At 39.5% G+C, this 15,830-nt stretch overlaps 1 protein-coding gene and 1 non-coding gene across 4 annotated transcripts in view; both read left to right on the top strand.

Moving 5' to 3' along the window:
- CA10 (carbonic anhydrase 10) overlaps positions 1-15,830 on the top strand; it is an 836,053-nt gene that overhangs the window by 20,554 nt on the left and 799,669 nt on the right. The gene's annotated exons all lie outside the window — the stretch shown is intronic.
- On the top strand, positions 2,870-2,941 carry TRNAS-GGA (transfer RNA serine (anticodon GGA)). The gene has a single exon. It is a non-coding gene; the product is annotated as a tRNA-Ser (tRNA).

The raw sequence follows: 15,830 nt of genomic DNA, 5'->3' as shown, positions 1-15,830 counted from the left end.
AAGATTTTCTTTCTTCCTTTTTCATTTTTGGAAGGTTATTCTTTTCCAAGAATTTGTCTATTTCTTCCAATTTGTCTATTTTATTGGCATATAAGTGCTCATAGTAGTCTCTTATGGTCTTTTGTAGTTCTGTGTTGTGTATTGTGATTTCTCCATTTTTATTTCTAATTTTATTGACTTGATTCTTGTCACTTTTTTTTTTCTTGATGAGCCTGATAATGGTTTGTCCAGTTTATTTATCTTCTCAAAGAGTCAGCTTTTAACTTGTTGATTTTTTCTATAGTCTCCTTCTCCTATAAGGACTTCCCTGGTGGCTCAGATGTTAAAGCGTCTGTCTACAATGTGGGAGACCCGGGTTCGATCCTTGGGTCAGGAAGACCCCCTGGAGGTGGAAATGGCAATCCACTCCAGTACTATTGCCTGGAAAATCCCATGGACAGAGGAGCCTGGTAGGCTACAGCCCATGGGGTCGCAAAGAGGCAGACTCGACTGAGCGATGTCACTTTCACTTTCATAGTCTCCTTAGTTTCTCTTTCGTTTGTTTCTGCTCTGATTTTTATGATTTCTTTCCTTCTGCTAACTTTGGGTTTCCTCATTTCCTCTTTTTCTAGTTGGTTTAGATGTAAAGTTAGGTTGTTATTTGATGTTTCTCTTGTGTCTTGAGGTAGGTTTGTATTGCTGTGAATCTCCATCTTAACACTGCTTTTACTGGATCCCAGGGGTTGTGGGTTGTGGTGTTTTCATTTTCATTAGTTTCTGTGCATAGTTTTGTTTCCTTTGTAATTTCCTCTATGATCTGTTGGTTATTCAGGAGCATGTTGTTTAGCCTCCATATGTTTGTATTTTTAATAGTGTTTTTTTCCTCTAGTTGGCATCTAATCTCTGCATTGTGATCAGAAAATATGCTTTAAATGGTTGCAAATTTTAAAAATTTACAAGGCCAGATTTATGGCATAGAATGTGATCTATCCTGGAGAATGTCCCATGTGCACTATGAAAAAAGGTGAATTCCATTGTTTTTGAGTGAAATGCCCTATGCATATCAGTTAGGTCTAACTGGTCCATTATTGTATCATTTAAAGTTTGTGTTTCCTTGTTAATTGTCTGTTTAGTTGATCTATCCATAGGTGTCAGTGGCATATTAACATCTCCCACTATTATTGTGTTATTGTTAATTTCCCCTTTCATACTTGTTAGAATTTGCCTTACATATTGAGGCACTCTTATGTTGGATGTATAAATATTTATAATTGTTATATCTTCTTCTTGGATTGATCCTTTGATCATTATGTCATGCTTTTACGTTCAGTGCTCTTATGTTGGGTGCATAAATATTTATTATTGTTAAATCTTCTTATTGGATTGATCCTTTGATCATTATGTCATGTCCTTCTTTTTCTCTTGTCACAGTCTTTATTTCAAAGTTGTTTTGTCTGATATGAGTATTGCTACTCCTGCTTTCTTTTGGTCCCCCCTTTTCATGGGCTTCCCTCATAGCTCAGTTGGTAAAGAATCCACCAGAAATACAGGAGACCCCAGTTTGATTCCTGGGTCGGGAAGATCTGCTGGAGAAGGGATAGGCTACCCACTCTAATATTCTTGGGATCCCTTGTGGCTCAGCAGGCAAAGAATCTGCCTGCAATGCAGGAGACCTGGCTTTAATCCCTGAGTTGGGAAGATTCTCTGGAGAAGGGAAAGGCTACCCACTTGAGTATTCTGGCCTGGAGAATTCCATGGACTGTATAGTGCATGGGGTCACAAAGAGTAGGACACGACTGAGTAACTTTCACTTCACTTGCATGGATTATATATTTTCCAGCCCTTCACTTTCAGTCTGTTTGTGTCCCTAGGTTTGAAATGGGTCTCTTGTAGACAGCATATACAGAAGTCTTGTTTTTGTATCCAATCAGACAGACTTTGTCTTTTGGTTTCCACATTTAACCCATTTAGATTTAAGATAATCGTTGATAAGTGTGATCCCATTACCATTTACTTTGTTAGTTTGGGTTCATTTTTCAAAACCTTTCCTGTGTTTCCTGTCTAGAGAACATAATTTAGCATTTGTTGGAAATCTGATTTGGTGGTGCTGAATTCTCTCAGCTTTTGCTTGTCTATAAAACTTTTGATTTCTCCTTCATATCTGAATGAGATCCTTGCTGGGTAGAGTAATCTTGGTTGTAGGTTTTTCTCTTTCTTCACTTTACGTATATCCTGCCATTCCCTTCTGGGGTAAAGAGTTTCTATTGAAAGATCAGCCTTTATCCTTATGGGAATCCCCTTGCATATTATTTTTTGCTTTACCCTTGCTGCTTTTAATATTTGCACTTTGTGTTTGATCTTTGTTATGTTAGTTTGATTAATATGTGTCTTGGGGTGTTTTGCCTTGGATTTATCCTATTTGGGACTCTCTGGGTTTCTTGGACTTGGGTGGCTATTTCCTTCCCTATATTAGGTAAGTTTGCGACTATTATCTCCTCCAGTATTTTCTCATGCCCTTTCTTTTTGTCTTCTCTGGGACACTTACGATTTGAATTTTGGGGCATTTAACATTGTCCCAGAGTTCTCTGAGGTTGTCCTCATTTCTTTGTATTCTTTTTTTTTTCTCTCTCTCTGCTTCATTTATTTCCATCTTTCTATGTTCCATTTCACTTATCCTCTCTTCTACCTGAGTTATTCTACCTTTGGTTCCCTCCAGAGTGCTTTTGATCTCAGTTATTGCATTATTCATTTTTGATTTGACTCTTCTTTTTTTCTTCTAGGTCCTTATTAAGTATTTCTTGCATCTTCTTAATCCTTGTCTCTAGGCTATTTATCTGTAACTCCTTTTTTTTTTTTTAAGATTTTGGGTCATCTTTACTATCATTGGACTTCCCTGGTGGCTCAGAGGTTAAAGTATCTGCCTGGAATGCAGGAGACCCAGGTTCGATCCCTGGGTTGGGAAGATCCCCTGGAGAAGGAAATGGCAACCCACTCCAGTACTCTTGCCTGGAGAATCCCATGGACAGAGGAGCCTGGTAGACTACAGTCCATGGGGTTGCAAAGAGTCAGACACAATTTAGCGACTTCACTTTCACTTTCAATTACTATTATTATTCTGAATTCTTTTTCAGGTAGACTCCATATTTCCTCGTCTTTTGATTTGTTTTTTTTTTTGTTTTTTTGTTTTTTTTGTTTTTTGTTTTTTTTTGTGGGTTTTTATCATGTTCCTTCACCTGCTGAATATTTCTCTGCCTTTTCATTTTGTTTAGATTGCTGTGTTTGGGGTGCCCTTATGCAGTCTTGAAGTTTGTGGTTCCTCTTAATTGTGGAGTCTGCTCCCTGTGGATGGAGTTGGACTAATGGCTTGTCAAGGTTTCCTTGTTGGGGGAGCTTGTGCCTGTTTTCTGTTGTATGGAACTGGATCTCTTCTTTCTGGAGTGCAATGAAATATCCAGTAGTAAATTTTGGGGTGCCCTTGAGTTTAACATGAATTTGGACAGGCCATCTTTTAATGTTCATGGTTGTGTTCCTGTTTTGCTAGAGAATTAGTGTGGTGTGTTTTCACTGGATCTTGTTGGATCTTGGGTCGAGCTTGGTTTCAGTGTAGGTGTATAGACTTTTGGGTGAGCTCTTGTCTATTAATGTTCCCTGGTCAGGAGTTCTCTGATGTTCTAAAGTTTTGGAATTAGGCCTCCTGCCTCTGGCTTTCAGTCCTTCTCTTACAGTAACCTCAAGACTTTTCCATCCATACAGCATAGAAGATAAAATCCCTAGGTTTATTGGTGAAACAATTCTCCACAACCAGGAACACCTAGAGAGAGTCACAGACCTATATAGAGAAGAGGGGCCAGGATCACCCAGAGAGATTCACACAGTTAGATACAGAAGAGAAAAGGGAGGAGGAAGATAGAGGTGATCAGGAGGAGAAAAGGGAGAGTCAAATGGGGAGAGAGCAATCTAGCCAGTAATCTGATCCCTAAGTGTTCTCCATAGTCTGGAACATCCAGAGAGATTCACAGAGTTATGTGGAGAAGAGAAGAGAAGAGGGAGAAAGGAGATAGAGGTTACCTGGAGGAGAAAAGGGAGAGTCAAAAGGGGAGGGAGCAATCAAACCAGTAATTAAATCCCTAAGCGAAAATAGATACTGAAGATTAGATTCTTCAAAGTACAAATTTGATAACAAGTATCAAATAGCAAAGATTAAAAACCTAGAATAGAGGTTAGACTCTCAAAAATACAATATAAAAAATAGAGAATATATTCAATCACAATAATGAAAAAAATACTTGGAATTTGTTTTCTAAAGTAGTTTTTTTTTTTTTTTTGAAAGGTAATAGTTGGCTATAAAAATGAAAGTTAAAGGAATAATAAAGAACATTTTTTAAAATTAAAAACATAATAGTATAAATATAACTAGGAATTTCACTGGAGCTGCTGTAGGCACTGGGGGGGTCATTTCAATGTCAGATAGTCTCTTGTTTCAGCTTTTACTTGTTCTCAAGGTCTTTAGGTTCCCCTCAAATATTTCCAGCATTAAATATAGGGTGTTTTAATATTTTGCCTGTGTTACTTCCAAAGTGGTTCCCCCTTCTTTCTTTATTTTGATTTCCTCTGTTTTCAAGTCTCTTCAGTGTCTGATTTCTTCCCTGACACAAGGGAGCAAAGGTAGCCATTAATTTAAGCTCACTTATTCAGTTGTGTTGTGGGGAGGTAGGGACACTCCAAACAAGTACCGCTGGCATTAGTGGGAAGTGTTTGCAGTGGATGGATTACAGTGGGCTTGTCACTGCCTAAGACACCGTGTACTTCCTGAGTCTACACTGCTCAGGCTCCAGGGTGCTCTTCAAGGGCACTGTACTAAGTGGGCTCTGTGATTCGTGCACTTCCCAGGTCTAAGCTACTCATGTTCTCGGGTGCTTTGCAAGGGCAGACCCAGATGCGTTGTGCATTTTGTGCCCTTCCCAGGTCCAAGCAGCTTAGGCAACGAGGTGGTTGTTGAGTGCACCTTCCGTGGTGGGCCATGCATCTTATTCACTTGCCTGGTCCTGGCCTCTCAGTTTCCCAGGTGTGCTGCGAGAACACAGCCCCTGGTGTGCCATGTGTCTCTTCTGGGGAGTTGATCTCAAGCTATGACATTCTTGACAGATTTCAACCATCCAGCATTCCAGGAAGACATGGTTAGCAACTGAGAGTCTGGTCACAGTTTGGTAGAAGATGCGGTCTCTGGGGCCAAGATTGCAGTAGCCCCTTGCCTTTCAGCTCGACTGTTACACGCCTCCCTCTCTGCCTCCAGGGAGGGAGGGCCCTATATGGCAACTGGCTTTCTGTCCTTTGGTATTCACTCAGTGCTTTGTTCTGTGAGCACACCAGGGGTCATAGTGAGGCTGTAGAGCCTTTTGTGGAAAAATCTTTTTTTTTTTTTTTTTGGTCTCTCTGGTGATCTCATGAATTGGGTTGCTATCTCATATTAGCTCCCTCAGATTGTTCTCAGGGCATTGAGGCCCAGTCCTTATGCTAAGGACTCATGATGTAGCCCACACCTCTCTGCCCAGCCCTCACTTGCTGGTGGCAGATGCAAGATGCAAGGTCACTTCTTTGCTGGCAGTTATGGTTAGGCATGTATTCTGTCTCTGTGTGTGTTTTTTCCCCTCCCTGTTTTGTTGCCTTCTGAGATCCTGAAACTCCCCAAAGACATTCATGTGAGAGAGTTTCCTTCTGTATGAAGACTTCTCCTCCATCACAACTCCCTCCCCAGGATGTCTCCATCCCTAAATCTTTTCTGTCAGTTTTTGTCTTTTATATTTTGTTCTACCTCCTTTTGAAGAGATTGAGTTGCCTTTCTTGGAGCCTGGTGTCCTCAGCCAGCGTTCAGAAGTTGTTTTGTGTAAGTTACTTAGCATTCAAATGATCTTTTGATGAATTTGTTGGGGAGAAAGTGGTCTCCCCATACTATTCCTCTGCCATTTTGGGACCATCTTCAAGTATTCTGGATTGTAGGTTCTTCCTTTTCATCACTTAAGTATGGTGTGCCACACCCTTCTGAGTTGCAGAGTTTCTGCTGAGAAATCAGCTGATAACATTATGGGAGTTCCCTTTTATATTATTTGTTGCTTTTCCCCTGTTGCTTTTAATATCTTTGTCTTTTAACTTTTGTCAGTTTGATTACTCTGTGTTTTGATGTGTTTCTCGTTGGGTTTATCCTGCCTGGGACTCTCTGCACTTCCTGAACTTGGATGACTATTTCCTTTCCCATTTTAAGGAAGTTTTCAGCTATTATCCCTTCATATATTTTCTTAGGTCCTATCTCTCTCCTTCTGAGATGTATATAATATGAATGTTGGTGTGTTTGAAATGTTGTCCTGAGGCCTTTGAGATTGTCTTTGTTTCCTTTCATTTTTTTTCCTTTAATCTGTTCTGCAGCTGTGATTTCTGCCACTCCTTATTCCATCTCCCTTATTCATTCTTTCACCTCACTTAGTCTGCTATCGATTCCTTGCAGTGTATTTGTTATTTCTGCTGTTGTATTATGCACCTCTGTTTGTTCTTTAGTTCTTCTAACTCTTTGTTAAACATTTCTGTATCTTCCCTGTGTCCTATTCTTTTTTCAAGATCTTGGATCATCTTTGCTATCATTACTCTCAATTCTTTTTCCAGTAGATTGTCTATGTCCACTTTACTGAGTTGTTCTTCTGGGGTTTTATCCAGGTGTTCCTTCACCTGAGACACATTCCTCTGCCATCTCATTTTGTCTAACATTCTGTGGTTGTGGTTTCTTTTCCACAGGCTGCAGGATTGTAGTTCATCTTGTTTCTGCTGTCTGCCCTCTGGTGGCTGAGGCTGTCTAAGAGGCTAGTATAAGTTTCCTGATGGGTGGAACGGGGTCTTGTCCCTCTGGCGGGCAGGGCTGTGGTCAGGAAGACTTTAAGCCACATACCTATTGAGTGAGTGGGGCTGTGTCCCCACACTGTTTGTTATTTGCCTTGAGCTGTCTCAGCCTGAAGCCTACAGGCTGTTGTGTGGGGCCAGGTCTTGTGGATGAAATATTCTCTAGGAGGGCTCATGCCAATGAGTACTCACCAAAATTGCTGCTGCAGTGTCTTTGTCCCCATGCTAAGCCACAGCCACCCCCTACCTCTGCAGGAGACCCTCCAATCCTGGCAGGTAACTCTGGCCCAGTCTATAATGAGGTCACTTCTTTTTTCCCTGGGTTCTGGTGTGCACTAGACCTTGTATGCACCCTCAGAGGGTGGAGTTTCTATTTCCTCCAGTCCTGTGGAATTCCTGTGATAAAATGCCTGTAGTCTTCAAAGCCAGATTCTCTGGGGGCTCCTGCTCCCATTGTCAAAGTCGCAGGCTGGGAAGCCTCACAGGAGGCTCAGGATTTTTACTCTTACAGGATAATGTCTGTGGTATAATTATTTTGAATTTGTGGGTTACCCTCCCAGCAGGTATGAGAGTTGATTTTATTGTGATTGTGCCCTTCGTATTGTTTAAAAAGTTTGTTTGTTTGTTTGTTTCCTGTTGATGGTTGTTCAGCATTTAGGATTTTGGTGTTTTTGTAAGAAGGGGTGAACTCATGGCCTTCTACTCTGCCATCTGACTCTATTGTCTCTAAATTTTAGATGAAATATTAAAAAAATATTTTCTTGAAACCTTGAGACTTTAGAAACTCCAAAATCATTTTGAATTTTGTGGATGTATTGGCAGTTTTTACTACCCAAAGAGGTTCCTTAAGCTTGTGCGAATGTCAGTAACCAAAAAAAGAAATCTCAGATGGTGCTGCTTTCGATTTTTAAGCCTCCCTTTGCTGTCAGAGGAACTTGGAATAGTTCTAGCCCTGACCAGGTAAATATTCTCAGGGGAAGCCTCCCCTAAGGGATGGTTGGTGCTAGGGATGTCAGCTTGGCAGAGAAGGAGGAAGCTTTGAGACTACTGTTCTTCTGCCAGTTGTTTAAAATAATAGTGCTCTTCTTTTGGGACTGTGAATGTCAGAGCACATTCAGAAATAAGAACATCACTTGAAAAGATAAGCAAATTTGGGAATGACAACCTGAAAAATCAAACCTTTCCTCCTGATAATTGAGCCAGGCCAGACATATAACCTGAGTCATGATCAGTTGCTGTACTTGGATAAAACATTTTCTGCCAAGGAAAAAGCTGATTGAGCTTTGTGGGCCTCTGGGAGAAAGTTGTCCTCCTTGGACATTTGGGGAAATTGAAGTCAAAGGAAGCAGTGGCTTAGCCTAACCACAAAGGATGTGGGTTCTGAGAGGGAACCCACAGAACTCACAGGAGCTAGATTCCCACTCTCTTAGACAATAGCATTTGCACTGATAAGACCCTAAAAAAGATGTCAAGATACTGCTTGACAGAGACTCTTGAGTTATAGAACAGGGCTTGTCAAACAATGGCCCATGGACCAAATCCACTCTGTTGTCTGCTTTTACAAGGCCCAGAGCTAAGGATGAGTTTTACATTTTTAAATGGTTGGGAGGAAAATCAAAAGAACAGTAATATTTTGTAATATATAAAATTATATGAAACCAAATTTCAGACCATAAATAAAATTCTATTGAAACACAGCCACACATTTATTTATTATTTTGTCTGTAACTTCTTTGGAACTATAACAGCAGAGTGGAGTAGTGCCTATGGCTGGCAAAGTCTAAAGTATTTGCTATCTGTCTCTTCACGGGAAAAAAAAAACAAAAAAACAAAAAACAAAACAAAACAAACAAACAAAAACAAAAAACCTTTCTTAACCTCTACTCTATAGAGTGCATGTGATATAATAATTAAAATCAACTTTATTGGAGTGTAATATATAAAATACACTCATTTTAAATCTACTGTTTGATGAATTTAGAAAAAGCAGTCATATAGCAACTGCCACAATAAAGATAGAACATTTCCATTATCCCCCGGATTTCCTTGTTCTCCTAAGCAGTCACTCTCTCTCCTATTTTTAAACTCAGACAGCCATGGATCTGACCTCTGTCAATCTTAGCAGCTTTGAAATGTTTGTTTCCAGAGCATTTTGGATCACTAGAGACTGTATTAAGGAGGGTGGTGGGGGAGGGTGTGTGAAAACATTAAGTTGATTTCATTCTCTCATTTCATAACTCTTTAATTCTCTCCAAACATCTACTTACCTGTTTACAGTATTAGTAGCTAATAGGCACTGTGCAGAGCTCTCCATCTGTTATTTCATTTAATCGTTTAATATTATAAATTCTTACCTGTCTCCCATTTTATTGAGAGAAGACAGAGGCACCCAGGTTGACTTGCTGAGGATGTACTGCTGATAAGATGTAATCACCATTTTTCTGAATTCAGACCTTGAACCACGCCACACCACACATCACACTTATTCAGTTCTTGAACCACACCACACCACACCACACCACACCACACACTTATTCAGTCTTCTTTACAAACCTGCTTGGGGGTGTAATGTTGGCATTTTAACCTCATAGAGATTAAGTGACTGGTCCAAGTCACCCAGCTACTAACTGCTAGAGTCGACAGAAGGCCCAGACACAGAACAAATGAAAAACAAACAAACAAACATTATTTTGAAAAATAAAGATCACCCTGTCCTACAGAGATGAACCAAGGGCCTGGGTGAGTAAGCTATAAATAATGAAGGGATGAGAATGGCATAGGTGAAAAGAAGTCTTAAGTCAGGTATGGTTTTGCTTTCTAAACTAATGAATATGCCCAGACTATTTAATTTACTATAAACATCTAATGCAATAAAGTGTTTTGAAAATCACCAAAGGACGCATCCATGCTGACCAGTATCAATAGTCAGAATCTCTTTTCTCATCCCTTCACAAACAGCATTAGTATCCATCTGTTTAGATTGGCAAAGTTTAGGAGTAGGGCCACATAGATTATTCTCTTTCCATCCTCCTCCTCCTCACACCTATTACAATGGATGGTGTTACTGACTCTTAGTTAGAATGACTTCACTGCATTTCTTCAGGGACATTTTACTCAGAGCTTGGCATCTAAGAGATACACCAAAATATCATTTGTTATAATATTCTTTTTTTTTAAAGTTTTTTATTTTTTAAATTTTAAAATCTTTAATTCTTACATGTGTTCCCAAACATGAACCCCCCTCCCACCTCCCTCCCCATAACATCTCTCTGGGTCATCCCCATGCACCAGCCCCAAGCATGCTGTATCCTGCATCAGACATAGACTGGCGATTTAATTCTTACATGGTAGTATACATGTTAGAATGCCATTCTCCCAAATCATCCCACCCTCTACCTCTCCCTCTGAGTCCAAAAGTCCGTTATACACATCTGTGTCTTTTTTGCTATCTTGCATACAGGGTCATCATTGCCATCTTCCTAAATTCCATATATATGTGTTAGTATACTGTATTGGTGTTTTTCTTTCTGGCTTACTTCACTCTGTATAATCGGCTCCAGTTTCATCCATCTCATCAAAACTGATTCAAATGAATTCTTTTTTATGGCTGAGTAATACTCCATTGTGTATATGTACCACAGCTTTCTTATCCATTCATCTGCTGATGGACATCTAGGTTGTTTCCATGTCCTGGCTATTATAAACAGTGCTGCGATGAACATTGGGGTACATGTGTCTCTTTCAATTCTGGTTTCCTCGGTGTGTATGCCCAGCAGTGGCATTGCTGGGTCATAAGGTAGTTCTATTTGCAATTTTTTAAGGAATCTCCACACTGTTCTCCATAGTGGCTGTACTAGTTTGCATTCCCACCAACAGTGTAGGAGGGTTCCCTTTTCTCCACACCCTCTCCAGCATTTATTGCTTGCAGATTTTTGGATCGCAGCCATTCTGACTGGTGTGAAGTGGTACCTCATTGTGGTTTTGATTTGCATTTCTCTAATAATGAGTGATGTTGAGCATCTTTTCATGTGTTTGTTAGCCATCCGTATGTCTTCTTTGGAGAAATGTCTATTTAGCTCTTTGGCCCAGTTTTTGATTGGGTCGTTTATTTTTCTGGAATTGAGCTGCATAAGTTGCTTGTGTATTTTTGAGATTAGTTGTTTGTCAGTTGCTTCATTTGCTATTATTTTCTCCCATTCTGAAGGCTGTCTTTTCACCTTGCTTATATTTTCCTTTGTTGTGCAGAAGCTTTTAATTTTAATTAGATCCCATTTGTTTATTTTTGCTTTTATTTCCAGAATTCTGGGAGGTGGGTCATAGAGGATCCTGCTGTGATTTATGTCTGAGAGTGTTTTGCCTATGTTCTCCTCTAGGAGTTTTATAGTTTCTGATCTTACATTTAGATCTTTAATCCATTTTGAGATATTTTTGTGTGCGGTGTTAGAAAGTGATCTAGTTTCATTCTTTTACAAGTGGTTGACCAGTTTTCCCAGCACCACTTGTTAAAGAGATTGTCTTTACTCCATTGTATATTCTTGCCTCCTTTGTCAAAGATAAGGTGTCCATATGTGTGTGGATTTATCTCTGGGCTTTCTATTTTGTTCCATTGATCTGTATGTCTGTCTTTGTGCCAGTACCATACTGTCTTGATGACTGTGGCTTTGTAGTAGAGCCTGAAGTCAGGCAAGTTGATTCCTCCAGTTCCATTCTTCTTTCTCAAGATTGCTTTGGTTATACGAGTTTTTTTGTATTTCCATACAAATCTTGAAATTATTTTTTCTAGTTCTGTGAAAAATGTGGCTGGTAGTTTGATAGGGATTGCATTGAATTTGTAAATTGCTTTGGGTAGTATACTCATTTTCACTATATTGATTCTTCCGATCCACGAACATGGTATATTTCTCCATCTGTTAGTGTACTCTTTGATTTCTTTCATCAGTGTTTTATAATTTTCTATATATAGGTCTTTAGTTTCTTTAGGTAGATATATTCCTAAGTATTTTATTCTTTTTGTTGCAATGGTGAATGGAATTGTTTCCTTAATTTCTTTTTCTACTTTCTCATTATTCGTGTATAGGAATGCAACGGATTTCTGTGTGTTGATTTTATATCCTGCAACTTTACTATATTCATTGATGAGCTCAAGTAATTTTCTGATGGAGTCTTTAGGGTTTACCATGTAGAGGATCATGTCATCTGCAAACAGTGAGAGTTTTACTTCTTCTTTTCCAATTTATATTCCTTTTATTTCTTTTTCTGCTCTGATTGCTGTGGCCAAAACTTCCAGAACTATGTTGAATAGTAGCGGTGAAAGTGGACACCCTTGTCTTGTTCCTGACTTTAGGGGAACCGAAACCAAGCTCCACCCAAGGGCCAACAAGTTCCAAAACAAGACATACCACGCAAATTCTCCAGCAACACAGGAACACTCCCCTGAGCTTCAATATACAGGCAGCTCAAAATTATCCCAAAACCTTTGATGTCTCATAACCCATTACGGGTCACTCCACTGCACTCCAGAGAGAAGAAACCCAGCTCCACCCACCAAAACTCCAACACAAGCCTCCCTAACCAGGAAACCTTGACAAGCCACTGATAGAACCCCACCCAAAGTGAGGAAGCTCCATAATAAAGAGAACTCCACAAATTACCAGGATATAAAAAGGCCACCCCAAACGCAGCAATATAACCAAGATGAAGAGACAGAGGAATACTCAGCAGGTAAAGGAACAGGACAGTTGCCCACCAAACCAAACAAAAGAGGAAGAGAAAGGGAATCTACCGGAGAAGGAATTCTGAATATTGATAGTGAAAATGATCCAAAATCTTGAAATCAAAATGGAATCACAGATAAATAGCCTAGAGACAAGGATTGAGAAGATGCAAGAAAGGTTTAACAAGGACCTAGAAGAAATAAAAAAGAGTCAAAATATAATGAATAACGCAATAAATGAGATCAGAAACACTCTGGAGGCAACAAATAGCAGAATAACGGAGGCAGAAGATAGGATTAGTGAAATAGAAGATAGAATGGTAGAAATAAATGAATCAGAGAGGAAACAAGAAAAACGAATTAAAAGAAACGAGGACAATCTCAGAGACCTCCAGGACAATATGAAACGCTCCAGCATTCGAATTATAGGAGTCCCAGAAGAAGAAGACAGAAAGAAAGATCATGAGAAAATCCTTGAGATTATAGTTGAAAACTTCCCTAAAATGGGGAAGGAAATAATCACCCAAGTCCAAGAAACCCAGAGAGTTCCAAATAGGATAAACCCAAGGCGAAACACCCCAAGACACATATTAATCAAATTAACAAAGATCAAACACAAAGAACAAATATTCAAAGCAGCAAGGGAAAAACAACAAATAACACACAAGGGGATTCCCATAAGGATAACAGCTGATCTGTCAATAGAAACTCTTCAGGCCAGGAGGGAATGGCAAGACATACTTAAAGTGATGAAAGACAATAACCTACAGCCCAGATTACTGTACCCAGCAAGGATCTCATTCAAATACAAAGGAGAAATCAAAAGCTTTACAGACAAGCAAAAGCTGAGAGAATTCAGCACCACCAAACCAGCTCTCCAACAAATTCTAAAGGATATCCTCTAGACAGGGAACACGAAAAGGGTGTATAAACTCGAACCCAAAACAATAAAGTAAATGGTAGTGGGATCACACTTATCAGTAATTACCCTAAACGTAAATGGGTTGAATGCCCCAACCAAAAGACAAAGACTAGCCAAATGGATACAAAAACAAGACCCATCTATATGCTGCTTACAAGAGACCCACCTCAAAACAAGGGACACATACAGACTGAAAGTGAAGGGCTGGAAAAAGATACACCACGCAAATAGAGACCAAAAGAAAGCAGGAGTGGCAATACTCATATCCAATAAAATAGACTTTAAAACAAAGGCTGTGAAAAGAGACAAAGAAGGCCACTACATAATGATCAAAGGAACAATCCAAGAAGAAGATATAACAATTATAAATATATATGCACCCAATATAGGAGCACTGCAATATGTAAGACAAATGCTAACAAGTATGAAAGGGGAAGTCAACAAATACACAATAATAGTGGGAGACTTTAATACCCCACTCACACCTATGGACAGATCAACTAAACAGAAAATTAACAAAGAAACGCAAACTTTAAATGAAACATTAGATCAGTTAGACCTAATTGATATCTATAGGACATTTCACCCCAAAACAATGAGTTTCACCTTTTTTTCAAGTGCTCATGGAACCTTCTCCAGGATAGATCACATCCTGGGCCATAAATCTAAACTTGATAAATTCAAAAAAATCGAAATCATTCCAAGCATCTTTTCTGACCATAATGCATTAAGATTAGATCTCAATTACAGGAGAAAAACTATTAAAAATTCCAACATATGGAGGATGAACAACACACTTCTGAATAACCAACAAATCACAGAAGAAATCAAAAAAGAAATCAAAATATGCATAGAAACTAATGACAATGAAAACACAACAACCCAAAACCTGTGGGACACTATAAAAGCAGTGCTAAGAGGAAAGTTCATAGCAATACAGGCATACCTCAAGAAACAAGAAAAAAGTCAAATAAATAACCTAACTCTACACCTAAAGCAACTAGAAAAGGAAGAATTGGAGAACCCCAGAGTTAGTAGAAGGAAAGAAATCTTAAAAATTAGGGCAGAAATAAATGCAAAAGAAACAAAAGAGACCATAGCAAAAATCAACAAAGCCAAAAGCTGGTTCTTTGAAAGGATAAATAAAATTGACAAACCATTAGCCAGACTCATCAAGAAGCAAAGAGAGAAAAATCAAATCAATAAAATTAGAAATGAAAATGGAGAGATCACAACAGACAACACAGAAATACAAAGGATCATAAGAGACTACTAGCAGCAGTTGTATGCCAATAAAATGGACAACGTGGAAGAAATGGACAAATTCTTAGAAATGTTATTATATTCTTTAGGGACACTTCTGTCAGCCTCTCTGCAGGCTCTTCTTACAACCTAGGACAGGAGGTTGTGTCCACTGGGATCCTTAGTTGTAAATGATCCTTTCAAAATTAGTATAAGCAGACAGATTTGTTAAAGCCGATAGTCACTGAAACTTTGGGAGGGCCAAATAATTGGAATTGGAGGCTACATTTACAAGACTGTGCTATGGAATTATTCTAGAAAAGAACCCTGGTCCTGCCACTGCTGGGCAGAAACAGCTAGATCCCATCACTCATGTGAACTAGTCACTAGACACCACTGGGGTTCAGAAAGCTGGACAGGTCTACTGCCAGTCTCTCCAGAAAACGGATTTCACTTAAGACCTACTTTCTTATTATTGTTCACTTCAGAACTGAAACCTCAGGCATCTGAGATTGGCCAGAATATGACACATGCCTTTGAAAGTAAAAGTTGCTAAGTCATGTCCAACTCCTTCCAACCCCATGGACTGTGGCCTGTCAGGGTCTTCTGTCCATAGAATTTTCCAGGCCAGAATACCGGAGTGGGTAGCCGTTCCCTTCTCTGGGAGATCTTTCCAACCCAGGGATTGAACCCAGGTCTCCCGCACTGCAGGCAGATTCTTTACCATCTGAACCACCAAGGAAGCTCAAGAATACTGTAGTGGTTAGCCTCTCCCTCTTCAAGGGGAACTTCCTGACCCAACAATTGAACCCAGCCTTCTACATTGCAGGCAGATTCTTTACCAGCTGACCTACCAGGGAAGCCCAGTGTCCTGTCAAAAGTAAGTCCAGGATTCTAGCTCGGTGGAATTGAACCCAAGAGGTAATAAGTACTCCAAACATAGTCGGTTGGCTGAATAATGGCCCCTCTCAAAAGTGTTACATCCTAATCTTGGGATCCTGTGAATATGTTACCTTACATGGTAAAAGGGACTTTGAAAATGTGATAAGCTATGGCTCTTGAGATGGGAAGATTTTCCTAGGTTATCCA

This window comes from Ovis canadensis, chromosome 11 (assembly GCF_042477335.2).
Source record: "Ovis canadensis isolate MfBH-ARS-UI-01 breed Bighorn chromosome 11, ARS-UI_OviCan_v2, whole genome shotgun sequence".
Taxonomy (NCBI): Eukaryota; Metazoa; Chordata; class Mammalia; order Artiodactyla; family Bovidae; genus Ovis; species Ovis canadensis.
The sequence above is the reverse complement of the archived record's forward strand: the minus strand, read 5'-3'. Positions and strand labels throughout refer to the sequence as shown.